General features: G+C 34.8%; 1 long non-coding RNA gene across 1 annotated transcript; it reads right to left on the bottom strand.

The window, feature by feature from the left end:
- Window positions 1-2,525: 2,525 nt before the first annotated feature.
- LOC126732417 (uncharacterized) lies at window positions 2,526-12,006 on the bottom strand. The gene is made up of 4 exons (XR_007659469.1): window positions 11,517-12,006; window positions 10,408-10,467; window positions 4,140-4,206; window positions 2,526-2,848 (listed from the first exon to the last, which is right to left on the bottom strand). It is a non-coding gene; the product is annotated as an uncharacterized LOC126732417 (long non-coding RNA).
- Between the last annotated feature and the right edge of the window lie 333 nt (window positions 12,007-12,339).

Below are 12,339 nucleotides of genomic sequence, written 5' to 3'. Positions count from 1 at the left end.
ATCGGCTTGAACAAAAGGTAAAGTGCGAGATGGAACATCTTCCATCCACATAGTACAACTTGGTGTTGTCAAAGTTAGTCTAGCTAAACTATGAGCAATTTTGTTACCATCTCTCCTTATGCGAGAGTATGACAATTCTGAAAAAGAACCAGAAAATAACGACACGTCGTTTATCAAATGGCCATAAGGAGCTAAACCATTATCCTTACATTTTAGGGCCTTCACAACCAACACCGAGTCACCCTCAACAGTAGCTCTATAGAGTCCCAATTCACTACCAAATTCCACTGCCTTACACGCTGCCAAAGCCTCTATTTCCACGGGTTGGTATGCCTGATCCAGCTGCTGCACAAGTGATGCAAAAACCTCCCCTCGACAGTCCCGAACAACAACTCCTATTCCAGATTTGTTGTCTGCGTTTGAGAGTGCACCATCATAATTGATCTTGTAAGTGTTTGGTGCAGGAGCTGTCCACTTTGTATGAGACATTGAAGTGATTCGGTTCTGCCTGAGATTACATCTCCGAATCTTGTTAAAGCTCTCCTTTGCCATCTGTTGCAGATCTTTGGTAAGGCAGCAAGTTTGATTCAGTCTGAGTTTTTTTCGTTGATTCCAAATACTCCACACCTGGATGGCAAAACGGTCCATTGGCTTCTCATTTTCAAGAATCCAGCTGCATAACTCCTTAAAATCAGCAAAATGCGTCGTTGATCGAAAATTCCAAATGTCACCTTCCCACACCTCATCCAATCCCGTACAACTCCATAGAGCATGCAACGTATCCTCTGCTTGTAGGGAGCAACGGTCATAGTTGTGATTTTGAATTATGGTTCTCCGGACCAGATTTTGTTTTGTTGGTAGTGAGTTTTTACATGCACACCACAACATGTTTTTATATTTATTTGGAACTTCCAGGCACCAGATGCACTTCCAAACTTTCCTGTCCACCTCCGAAGGAGTGCTAACCTCTGAATTTTCCTCAAAGTCCTTGAGAAACTTATACCCAGACTTTGTACTACCCGTCTACAGTGAATGGCCAAAACAAAACATCTTCCGTTTGGCTTCGAGGCAGTGGTATCTTACGAACAAGTTTCGCTTTAGCTAGTGTGAACACACCCTTAACCATATCATCATCCCATTTACCCGTGCTGTTGTCAATCAGGCAATCCACTGTGGCATTTTCCATAGACTCTATGATTGGGGAAGAGACTAATGGTGGATGCTTTATGGGCAGCCAGTGATGCTGCCATATTTTGATATTTTTTCCATGGCCTACCCTGAATCTAGCACCCATTTGGATCACCTCTCTCCCCTTCAAAATACTTTTCCAAGTATAGGAACCGGTTGTCGATTCTTTTGCTTCCATGAACGAACAATGGGGAAAAAATCTTGCCTTAAAAATTTTGTAAAGGAGAGTGTCTTCATTATGTAGAAGCCGCCATGCTTGCTTGGCAAGAAGAGAATCATTGAAAAGAGCAAGATCTCTAAATCCCAATCCTCCTTCTAGTTTTGGTTTTGTCAACTCTGACCATTTGACCCAATGTATTTTCCTTTTGTTACCTCGGTGCCCCCAAAAGAATTTTTTTACCATTACTTCAATTTCATGGCATAGACCCAAGGGTATTTTAAAGCATCCCATGGCATATGTTAGGATGGCTTGAACAATGGCTTTGATAAGGACTTCTCTACCAGCTTGAGAAAGGAGCTTCCCCTCCCACCCTTGTAATTTCCTCAAAACCCTCTCCTTAATATAGCTAAAACTTACTTTTTTGTCTCTTCCCACCAATGAGGGCAGCCCCAAATATCTCTCATAAGACCTTATTTCATTCACACCCAACACATTTTTGATCTCCTCTTTAACGACGTTGTTTGTGGACTTGCTAAAGAAAAGAGAAGTCTTTTCACTACAAGAAAAACGGGCTATTGCGGCGGTCCAGAACCGCCGCTAAAGCCCCAAAAACCGCCGCTAAAGGTACATTCGACCTATAGCGGCGGGTGCTATTGCGGCGGGCCGTCCCGTCGGTGCTGCAGTGCCGCTATAGGTATATTGCGGCGGTCGTTAGAAGCGCCGCTATAGATGCACCTTTTAGTGGCGGGTGAAGGTTTACTGCGGCGGGCATAAAACCGCCGCAATATGTCTTCAGAATTCATGAGATGGACTTTTAGCGGCGGGATAATGCCCGCCGCTATTGGTATACTTGTAGCGGCGGGCAGATACCGCCGCTATAGAGAATCGATGAGAAGAGCTGAATGTACTTTTAGCGGCGGGTGCATGCCCGCCGCTATATGTTTAAACCTTTAGCGGCAGGCTATAAGCGCCGCTATAGGTATTTATTTAGAACATAAAATGTGAACCTTTAGCGGCGCTTTTTGACCGCCGCTATAGGTTTTTTTTTTTTCCCCAGTGGGTTTTAAAACTGCTGTTTGCTTGTAAATAAGTTCACAAACCTATTATAAAAGACATGTAATAGTTTTAGCTCTACTAACACAATATCACGAATGTAATTAATTAACAACACCATAAATGTCTTGAAACTAACATAATATTGACATAAAAATATATTATCAAATACATAACATTGTCTATAACCACCATCTTTAAATTAACAAAAAAAAGATGTGGTCATTTGAATAAAACAACCGCTAAAATTAATCTAATACTATAATCAAAATTCTAAAGTGTTTAAAAATGTCTTTCAACACTTGCAAGAAATGAGGTTGTTCTTCCATAGTTCTCTGTACACAAAAAAGCCCAAGAACTCCAAGATAAAACTTATAAGCTTCTTGGTTGATAAGATGCGGCTGATGATTTGGGGAGAGCTGGAGATTGTTCGATTAGAGGAGCATCCTACATACAAAGTATGATTACTTAATAAGTGCATATAAATGAAATAGAATGACAAGAAAATATTATGAAGGTAAAAAATGGGAAGAAGTTAAATGAAGACATGTTTCTTGATCTGCGGTAAAAAAAAAAAAAGCTATTTAAGCTGGCAGTGTTTAAGATGATAGAGGAGATAAGGTTGCTGATGGTCTCAATGACAACAAGCAGTAATAGTGATAACCATGTAAAGAACAACACACTCACACTTAATAGTGATTGTTAAAGGTGGCCAAACCATGCTCATGTTGGTAAGGACAACAAAAAGAGGACAACCATGATTGTGACAATGTTGGTGGGAGAGGCAATTGCCAATGGCATTAGGCTTGCAATTGAAGCACCAATACTTTTAATTGGGATTGCATTTTCATGACGAAAGACTAATGAAGTTTACTAATAAGCAGTTAATTGTGGGGGGGAAACAGTATATTTCAGATTCAAATTTTAGGGATGATGGATCCCATTTGGTCACCATGGTTGCCTTGCGCATGTTCCCAATTAAGTAGTGTAAAATTGTTCTATAATTGTAATATATATCTATATCATACTTTACAGGCAGCAACTATACTTTAACCTAATCAATTATAATGTGATTTCATGAAAACACAAATCAAGAGTTAACATACATTTTATTCACATAATTTCACATCAATTTAAGAAATAAATCATCTTTAACCATTCACTTTTAACTATGTTCCAAATCAAACAATGAATTTAAATGCATAGAGAAGTTATCAATACATTTGGTAACTATAACATCATTACTAGCAATATTCTTTAGGAATGGACATCTCTTTAAATATGCAATTCCATTTTAGCATTCCATATGTGTGAAAAAGATAGAGAGAAGCCCCTAAAATGAATTAATCAAATAAAACAACTCGACAACAATCATCTTTACTCATTCACTTTTAGCTATGTTCCTAATCAAACAATGAATTTAAATGCATAGAGAAGTTATCAATACATTTGGTAACTATAACATCATTACTAGTAATATTCTTTAGGAATGGACATCTCTTTAAATATGCAATTCCATTTTAGCGTTCCATATGTGTGAAAAAGATATAGAGAAGCCTTTAAAATGAATTAATCAAATAAAAACAACTCAATAACAATCATCCAACATTACACAAAATAGTCAACACTCCCAATATCAGCTAAAACCACCTTATTACTCCATGCAAGCCACCTGCTTGCCCCAATTCAACAACCCACCACAAACACACACACACACACACACACAGAGAAAGAGAACCTTAAGTTTTTCACCAACTTCACTTGTTTTGATCACACAAACTTATAGTGCCTCTTCTTTTTGCAATCTGCCAACAAGAAAAGAATATATATATATATATCTAAGTTAATTTTCAAACAAGACTCATTTCAAAGCAATTTAACTGAGAGTGAGTCACAAAGGAAGCTTATCTAGATACAACACACAAGTTTATGCTAGTATATTTGCACCAAAATGATAAATAAATAAATAAAAGAATTTGGTATGAAATTACAGCATAATCTCATTAAATGAAATTACTAATTATCTCATTAATAGCATCCAAAATAAAATTACAACATAAGTGCTTATGTGTTGATTCTTTTTGTAAGTGTGTATATCCATGATGATTGTAGAATAGTATTGTGAGGGATTTTCCTTTTATAGTTCCATAGTGAATGTCCCTTTTGCCCCATCACCCTATGGATCAAACAAACAAAGTGAAGCTTCTTTCTTTAGATCCTTTGAGTTTTGACTAAAAACAATGGATCTCATTGTAAAATCAAGGTCCAAAGTTAGCTTCTTTATAGACAAACAAATATAAATGAATTTTTTATCAAGCCAAGTGCAAGATATTTATGAGCAATTTGGTGCATTTACAATCCTAGAAAGTTAATGGATCTCATTGTATTGAAAAGTAACAAAAGCAAATAAATAATCATTTCTTTAACTAACTCATGTATAGCTTTCCAATTGAATATAATATATAAAAGGAATGATTTGAAGATTTATTTATAGAATAGCATGATCTTGAATTTCTATTCGTCCCTGCCTCTTAACAGTGCTGAAATCACTCTCTATTTCAGCAAAGTTGGTTCCCATTAAAAAATAGGAATAAATCCAACCAAAAGATGTGCTATAAATAAAAATATAGGAAGTGGGATCACACAGCCTTGGTGCTTGTCAATTAGTCATACATTAGAAATTGATGATAATAATAAACAAATGGAAAGGAGGGTGAGAGGCAAAGAAAAAGAATTGGCTTTATGAGAAAGTTCCAAATTTGGATATAATTTTGATGGAGATAATTAAATAAATAACTTTCTAACAGCTTTTTAATTTTTAATTATAAGAAGAAATCATATCATTGATATCTCAACAGTAGTGCTAAGTACCAATGCTTTAACCTTCAATCCAAAAACCAACCTCCTTTTAAGAATATCAATACTATTGGTTTCTAAGATGAACTCAAGGTCACTGATATAGTATGTTCTAATTTGAAATATATTATTATGATAAAATGCATAATGTCATTTAAAAATAAAAGCTAAGGGGCATGCAGTCACTAGTCAAACCTATGAAACAATTTATGCCACTTACTATTTTATTAAGGTTGGTGGATTCAGCAAAAAAGCCCATTGGAAGAGCCCAATGTAGAATGCTCTAATATAAACTCACACCCAAAAAAAAAAAAAAAAAACAAGGCTTTGGGATTTTCTTTTTGGGTCGTCGAAAAAGGCCCAGTTAGACTACAACAAAAACATCTGAGGGCAAAATTCCAGCCATTGGCATTTCTCAGAGTTCAACATACTATAAAAAAGAAAAAAAAGAATTTTGGGTTTGAAGGAAGGAAGGAATTCATGAAGGGATTTTTAAGCTCTTTCACTGTAAGTCATATCATGGTTTGGTCAGCTTCATATAGACTCCACTCCATATATTTCAGACTCAAATTATTAGTAAAGAATAAAATATATAGGAATTCAAGCTTATTCAGCATTTAAAAAAAAAAAACCTAAATAAAGAAGAATGAAATATATTAAAAACCTATAAATTATGCATACAACTAATAGTAACAGCATTTTCAATGTATTTCAAAAAAAAAAAAAGATCTATGCTTATCCCAATTCCCAAACCCTCCCCAATAGAAAACTAGTTTAAAGCTCAACTACATCAACCTTCATGATTAGGAAGCTAAAATTTGAAGCTTTTAGGGAAAGAACTCTACAATTCACTAATCATGCTTTATAAATCTACCACTTTAAAGCATTGTTTAACACAATTTGTCAAACACTCAAAAGCCAAAAAAGCTAAAGAGCTTCTCAGTTAAAACTCTATATTACAAACTACTAAAACTCTATAATTAAAACTCTCTTCCTAAAGTAATGCCAAACATGCATATAATTTTATCGATTTCATTTGATTGTCAAAATTTCTTAGTGGAATAGCAAGTTAAAAGTTCAACATTGCAGACAGATCATATAAAAAGAGGTTAACTTTTTAGAAAAACATTCCAAAAAAATCAGTGAATAGAAAAATCCAAAAAAATAAAACCACTGTGAATGATCCAAAGGCACTATACCAATTGCAGCAAAAAAAAAAAAAAAAAAAAAAAAAAAAAAAAAAAAGAAACCCTATAAATTATAAGCTCTAACTTCCCCCAGTCTAGTAAAAGAGAATGCTTGTTCCACTAAATGAGTCCTTATAAACTCTCATGATTGAAGTCAGTCCAGAAACCTTACAGCTATAATACTCTCTAAATATGCTCAAATTACTCCAAAAGGCATACTTTAAAATTATCCAAGAAATTCCTCATCATCTAATAATTCTATTGCTAATACTTTCGAGTTCAGATGTAAAGCTGGCTGCTTTTACATTATCATTCATGTAGATATTTCATGCCATATTTTTACAATACAAACATGAAACCAACACATATATTAGAAGTATTAAAGTATTACTTAGCCTAGGTGGAGCCTAGCAAAAATTATTTGATAAAATAATGAACATTAACCATGGGTCACAGTGTCAGTGGAGCCCAGAAGTATTCAAGACAAACTTAGCGTCGAGGTCTAACTCTTACTTTTATCATGACAAATATGGACCTAACATGAACTAGAAATTTTGGAGGTTTTCAATTATCTTAAATATGCAAGGATATTGGTTGATTTACTGAATTGGTGTCTAAACCAGCCACAACTTAGGAACATTCATCATTAATAATGGTCAAGTGACTGAGTTTAACTGAAATTTTGGTCATTAAGAACTGTGACAATAAGCTTATACTTCTCAAAATTGTAGTTCACAAGGCTAACTGGCTTATGAAACACTCCAGAATTTAAGTTGACAGGAACCTTAAAATTTTAAGAACCAAAGATCAAATCAAAACAGAGCACCCATGTTCACTTTTTGTTAGCTTTTACACAACTGTGTTGACAATCTTATGACAAAATCAAACTCATTATATGCTACACTAGTATTTTGAGCATTCAAATGCAATGGACAACCCCACATACTTGTACCAAGTAATGCTACCATTGAAGCCATGAGTCTCACAGTAACAGCCATTGTCCCCAACAGAAAATTTTACTGACTCCCTGAAAACCAAAGATTTAATCTTCAGCCCTGCTAAAAAGAATTGTGAAAACATAATTGTGAAAACCAAAGATAGCATATTTCAAAAAAATGTTAATTAAGTTTGTTAAGAAATATTTTGCTTCATGTGAAGAATAATAGTACTTAAAAAAAGATAAAAGTTTAAAAATTAGTTCTCAAGGGTCCAATAACCTTTTTCCTTTTTTTTTTTTGGAAAAATGCTTGTTTATTATTATTTTTCCCACAAATCAGTGAAATAATTTTAAAATCTTGGTTTTATTTTAGTATCTTGAGAACCATGTATAATATTTTAAATCTAATAGAGTTTACTCAACTTAATTGGTAGACCGAAATTATTAGTAGTTTTTTAGAAGGTTTGTGGCCTGTGTTTTGACAAAAGTCGTCTTAACTTGTGAAATTTACAAAGCAAATAACTTGTAACTAGAGGAAAATGGGGATTATAAAAAATTATATATTAGCTGAAAGATGATAAATTTTGAATGCAAGAGGATTTTGCCATTTTAGGTGTATGTGTGACAGACAGTGTGAGGAAATTGATTGCAAACTCAAAAAAAAAAAAAAAAAAAAAAAAAAAAAAAAAAAAAAGCGATGATAATCCAATCAGACTATTTTACTGCAATAATATTTTACATACATACATACATTATATTCATAGATGGCGTTGGGTACTTCCAACCATGCGTAAATAAGCTAAATTCTATTCTCGAAAGTTATTAGTAAACAAAAAAACAAACTGACACACATTCTTCTTCTTTTTTTTTTTTTTTTTTCCTAAACTTCAATATCATCCCTAAAATTTAACAGAGATTTATTAGAGCACTTTATTAGAGCACTTGGTATGACGGAAAATGCAAGTTAACAGAAATGTTTTTTCAACTGACAAAATTCCCAATAGAGTGAAAAAGTTAAGCAAAATCACCAAATAAAAATTAACAAAGCATTATAACTACCGAGACAGATTTAACCAAATCACAAATTTTTCCAAATTAACATTTAACAACCATTTAACTTGGATTAAACCCAATTACAAGAGTGTCCAATTTTTTCAACGTGCCCATGATTCTTAGCTTATATAACACTAATAAATAAATAAATAAATAAATCAAAACTAAAAAAAATAAAAATAAACATGCTGAAGATGGTAGTACATTAGGGTACAATGAGTGAGAATACATACGAATTTGGAGAGGGACCCTAAAAAGCGAGGATTTGAAAACCCAATTGAGCTGCCATGAAATTTGGCAGTGGCAGTGGCAAAGTGAGAACCGTTTGATGGTAGAGCACTTGGTAATAACTCATTACCAGCCCTACCGTTTGATGGTAGGGATTGACCCTAAACATTTTCACTCTATTGCTAATAATACTTGCATTTATTGGAGCACTTTTTTTAAATAACTCATTCCCTAAAATTTTTTTAGTAGCATCCATGGCTTAATAAAGTATCTTAGTGTCTGTTTGTTACTTATTATTATTTTTTTGTAAGTGATAAAAATTTCACTATAGTACCAATGGAATTGACTTGCTAGCTCTAACAATAGTGTTCCATAGAAAAGACTCCAATCCCTCCACCCCCAAAGAAAAAAACATGATAATGAATAGCCATTGTTTTGACTTAATCATTATAGTTTAGCATAAATTCTCATAATGACAAGCTAGCAGAAATTAGTATAAGGACGAACAAGAAATTCAACTGGTAGTGGAGGTTTGAGAGAATTTACTACGTTGCATTAGTGGAGAAGATTAAATTTGAATAACAAAATTTTATTCAAAAGTTGAGTCATAAATCCAAAAAGGAAAAACCTAAGATTCAGTGAGAAGAGAATAAAGTTAATCTAATTCAAATTATTCACTGGAAATTTAAACTAACACATAGAGGACAAACACAAAGATGTCAATAACAATGAACCAAGACAAAACCTTCAAAGCCACATACCTATACCAATCAAACTCATTACAAACTAATTGTATTTTATACAATGAATTCACTTCAATTGGAATTCCTAGAACACCAGGTTGAACCATAGAGACATAGAACCCAGTCCCTAAATTCGTATGGCTTAATTAGGGGAAAAGTAACCCCAGTTCAATCTTAATAGATTCTTTGTTAGTAACAATACGATATTTAAGTTCACTATTGAAATAAACAAAAAATCCACATTATAGAATTTCCATGCTTAGCCCATTGTACATCACTTTCCTCTAAAATAAAATCAGGTAAATACGTAGTTATAGTGGGGGTAACAAAACATAGGTAATAATACTATGTTGACTACTTTGCAAAAAACTTGTAGGTTGAAGTGAAGGTACCAATGTCAGAGGCTGAATTCATTCAACTACATGAGACAGCCCAAATAGTAACTTCATGAATATTGCACAAAGAACATATCAGCTATTCGTAACTTGAAAAGAAGTAAGAGAAGCTACCAAATATATAATTTTAGTAATTTAAAAAGATACTTTACCTATTTTAATAATTTATTTTACAATACACTTTCAAAACAACTACATTTTATATAATCCACGTTTTATATTATTGATCCTGCCAAAACAGGGCCCTGAGAGAGGTGACTTGGTGATATCTCCGTCCTCTCACCATTACAATGGTCACTATTTTTTTTGGTGTAAAAGCACCAATAATCATCAATAAAGCATACAAACATGAGAAATTTGATCAGTTCATCAGTCACTATTCACTGCAGAAGCAAGTATTGCAACAGAAGTGAATTAACATCTGAATAGCTATAATACCAAACACAGCAATGTTGAAAATTAAAAATAAATAAACAAAGAAAAAGCTAAGTTCAATATCTATCCTGTAGCCCCATAGGAAACTGCACAAACATCAACTTGGAGTAAAAGTTTCAGTAATCATGCATGATTGTGACAATGCACCAAACGAATTTTGAACTTATCATACTTTATTTAAAGAGCCAAGCTGTACAACTCCATGCGGGGCAACAGAAACAACAACGATAGTCTACAGGACAAAACAAGAACAATATTGTTAAAAGGATATGAAAGTGGATTAGTGAAAACCAGAAACCATAAAAACAGAGAAAAACAAGATACATCAATGGAAATGTTGGACCACCTAAAACCATATCTCCTACCATGCAGCCATCAACTTATCACAATACAACTATTAATAAGTCATCTGTTTATTCATCTCTGTTGTCCAAATGTTAATAAATTGTACCTCAGGTTATGATAAGTCAGTAACATACGTAGCAAATTAGGAGTTGAATGAATACCTTATTCTAATTGATATTCTACAAGGTAAGGTTAGTTTAATCTGAGTAGCCTATCAGAGTGGCATGCACCACTACTGTTAGTCCAAGCAGAATAAAAGCATGCATTGGTCCAATGGTTGGAACACATTCAGACACTTAGGTGTGGCACATGGACAAACAAATAGTATCTTGTGATTCACAGTAATATATATATATCAACATGCTTTAAGTAAACAAACTTCAGTAAATTAACTGGTTGTTCCATTATCAATCTCACAAGCCAATTAAATACTAACGCAACAAATGAACATCAGGTCCATTGTATTTCTCATAGATAATGCCACCGTCACCACCACCACCACCCACAACCGCAACCCCAACCACCAAACCCACAACTGCATCACCACTACCAGTCGGGAAAATAAAAACAAAAACACCACCCCCCGTTGAAATCAAAAAGCCATTAAAATGCACACAACCATGCTTAGCCCATTGTATACACTGTTTGACTCAAAATTGAAACAAAGCTGATATAAGATCAGTCATTATCATCAACATAAGAATTTCCAAAGAAACCCAACTAAGTTCAAAATTGTAAACAAAAACAAAAACATCTAAAAAACAAAACACCTAAAAAAATAAAAACAAAAACACTACCCCCCGTTGAAATCAGTCTATAACTTTGAAGAAATGGTAAAATGCAAATACCCAGAAACCAAAACATCTAAAAAAAGCAATCTTTAACACAAATTGAAGCGATAAATGTACAAACAAAAACAAAAACAAAAAGCCAGACCTGGAACTTTGCGAACCAAGTTGGACAAAACTGAGTGGTCGAATTCAAAGCTCAAAGGAATGTTGATCGGAAAGGCCAATCAAGGTCTAGAGGGAGAGAGAGAGATCGAACCTAGGTTAGAGAGATCTCGGTAAGGGTTTTTGATGAGGAGCAACCCGCCTCTACTGATGGCGGTGCCGGTTTGAGGCGATGAGATCAGGTTGCTCAAGCCATTGGTTTCTGTCAAGAGCGAAGGTTCTAGATTAGGGGCATGAACCGTTAGGGTTAGAAAGGATAAGAGAAATGGGTCGGGCTAGACCTAACCCATTTCTTTTTGGACCTAACTAGGCTCGATTTTTGGGTGGTGGTGGTGGTGGTGGCTGTGGCTGTGGGTTTGTGGGCAGTGGTAGAGATGAGACAGTGAGGAGATTTTCAGTGTCTGAGAGAAAGAGAGAGAGTGTGGGAGACAGAGGGAAAACGAAGAGGCGCTAAAATGAATAGGGAAAAAAAAACAGAGGGAAAATTTAGGATTGGGTGAGGGAAATGTAAGGGCCTATTGCGGCGGGTCAATGACCCGCCGCTATAGCTAACCTTTGGGCCGCTGAAACACGTTTATTACGGCGGGATATTGACCCGCCGCTGTAGCGCGCCGCAATAGCTATAACTATTGCGGCGGGCTATTGGCCCGCCGCAATAGATCTCCTGTACAGCGGCTGGCCCAATTCGCGCCGCAATAGGGCGACCTATAGCGGCTGTTTTGGCACCCGCCGCAATAGGTCCGCCGCAACTGCTTGATTTTCTTGTAGTGTTTCTTTATTAATTTTTTGGCCTGACACCTCTTCAT

The sequence above is a fragment of the Quercus robur genome, chromosome 6, assembly GCF_932294415.1.
Source record: "Quercus robur chromosome 6, dhQueRobu3.1, whole genome shotgun sequence".
Classification (NCBI taxonomy): domain Eukaryota; kingdom Viridiplantae; phylum Streptophyta; class Magnoliopsida; order Fagales; family Fagaceae; genus Quercus; species Quercus robur.
This window is presented reverse-complemented; position numbering and strand designations above follow the sequence as displayed.